Source organism: Nestor notabilis, unplaced genomic scaffold, assembly GCF_000696875.1.
Source record: "Nestor notabilis isolate BGI_N333 unplaced genomic scaffold, ASM69687v1 scaffold17838, whole genome shotgun sequence".
Taxonomy (NCBI): Eukaryota; Metazoa; Chordata; class Aves; order Psittaciformes; family Psittacidae; genus Nestor; species Nestor notabilis.
In genome coordinates, this window is record NW_009939182.1 from 7,300 (window position 1) to 9,677 (window position 2,378).

Genomic DNA, 2,378 nt, shown 5'->3' on the forward strand with positions numbered 1-2,378 from the left:
GTTTTAAGTGTTTAGTGCTGTTTACTTAAACTGCTTTGCTGATAAATCGTGAGCGCTCCCTACTTAGTAAAGCACATAAATTCCTGCTCTGCAGAATAACAGCCTTGTAGTGCTCACCCTGTTTGTAAAGCAGCTCTCCGCATATTCCTCCAACAACTCACCAGGCAGATCTGACACCCTGTGTTGTGATCGTGCTTGTGAAAGAGCCCTGAGCTGCAACGTAGGGTGCTGAAGCAATGCCTCCTGCTCCAGGTTAAGGTGATTGTGGTTTCAGTGGGAGGCTGAGCTGTGTGACAGCATCGTGCAGCCAGTCGGGCACGTAGCTGAGAGATTTCTCTGCTCTGAACCTCTTTGTTTTGTTTTCAGGAGCTGGTGGTGACTTGCAAAACCATCTTTGTGCTTCAGGTGTCACTTCAGAGCAGGGGATGGTGGGACGGGCTGAGGAGCTGCTGGCCTGTCCTGACTGTCCCCCAGCCCTCTGCCAGCAGCTCTTTTCATCCCCTCCTGCCTCAGGGTGCTGGGTTTGGGTTTTACAACCAGGAGATGTGGCAGTTAATGACACAAAGCCCATCAAGTGAGGTCGAGGAGGGCCGAGGTCCTGCCTGCCCAAAAGCACTTGGAGTTGAGCTGTCAAAACCTGCTGCTTGAATGCAGATGGTTATTTTAAGTACCGAGGTGTGGAATGAAATGTGTGTTGAAGGAAACGTGGCTGCTGTTCCATTGATATATTTAATGAAGGTAATTCAGCACACTCGGGGAGGACGTCTATGCCACGTTATGGTCGGGAGGCTTTAGCACTGTGCAGGCAGGAATGTTAAATACGTTATTCCTGCCACACACATGCATGTGTGAGGTGATAGAGCAGCGGTGTAAAATCCAGCAGCAGGAGCAATGCCTTCAGGTATTCCCACCACCAGCTTACAACTGCAAGGGAAACACACAAAGCTTTGGCTGTAACGCTCTGAAACTGCTTGGGTTTGGGGAGGAAAGCTTTGGGTCGTGCCTGTTGGTGCAGTGAGGTGAATGTGAATGAGGTTTGGGGACCTGTGTGGAGCTCTGCAGCCCCTGGGAATACCACAAGGGGGGTGTGTGTGTGTGTGTTCACAACACTGATCGCATGGGATGTGGAGCGCTCTGCAGGGAGGAGATCCTGCCATCAGCAGCACACAGGAGCCTGTCTTGGGACAGGTTTGGTGCAGGGCTGTGTGTGTGCAGGCACCAATGGCTCCTCTCAAGCTGAAATGTCTTTGCAGAGGGAGAAGATAAAAAGCCGGGGAGGGTTTATGCAGAGCAGTTTAATTCTAGTTAGGAAACAGCCCTTTGATGGCAGCTTGGTTTGATGTGCCTACCGAAACAAAAGAGCTGTTGAAATGTGTCTTGTTCTGTTTTGTCTCAACGCCCAAATTAACTTCCCTCTTCAAATAATTGCCAGGGAAAGATGTTCTGCAGCCTGAGCCCTCCTGTGCCGATCTGGTGGCAACCAGAGGCCAAGAAAACAGGTGGAAATAGGGGTTTATAATCACACCACCACAAAACTTGCTCCTCCTCCTGTTTTGACCTCGAGGTGCTTGATCTCAATGGCACAGAGGCTGTGGCAAACCCTCCAGGTGGTGGGTTTGTGCTGTTGCAGGTGCATTGTGTGCCCTGGGAAGGGGAAAATAAAGCCACCCTCACTGAATCTGAGGCAGCAGCACGGAACAGGCTGGTCCTGTGTGCTGTGCCCATGAGGCAGCAGTGGGGGACAGCAGGAGCCAGCCCTGCACTGCCTCAGCATTACTACTCATACTGTCCAGGTGGCACCAAGATTGAGTTGTAGTGATGAGAGAATGTGCCCAGATCCTTTTGCCCTGGAGCTTTAGAGTAATGGCCATATGTCTCGGCCCAGCAATTGTTTCCACCGTGCAGATGGAAGACCAAAGTGGTTTTGGCATATTAGATTAATCTGGTTTATGTCCCTCTTCACCTTTCTGCCTCCCAGCGCCTCCTGGTTTTATGAGCAAACTTCAGCAACAGCAGAGATGCAGGCACAGGACTGCTCAGAGGACACGGTCCTTGAGCAGGAGCAGTTTTCTCTGCTCCTGAGCTGCTTTTGTCACCAGTGTTTCCAGCAGAAAATGCAGTTTGACTCTATCAAAACACACTCTGAGACAATCTCTGCTGACACTGGAGTTTGTGAGGGCTTCCTGGGGCTATAGGTACATACATTAAAGCCACAAAGTGGGTTTTGTTTCTTGCTGGGAACGGGCTGCTCAGAGCAGTGTGTGGCTCAAAAGGACCCTTCAGGTCCTCTGTGGAGTGTCGGTGGGTTGCCAGAGGAAACAGGGACTTTGCAGTGTTGTTTCTGGGAGGGGAAAACACATCTCAGTTTCCTGCGACGC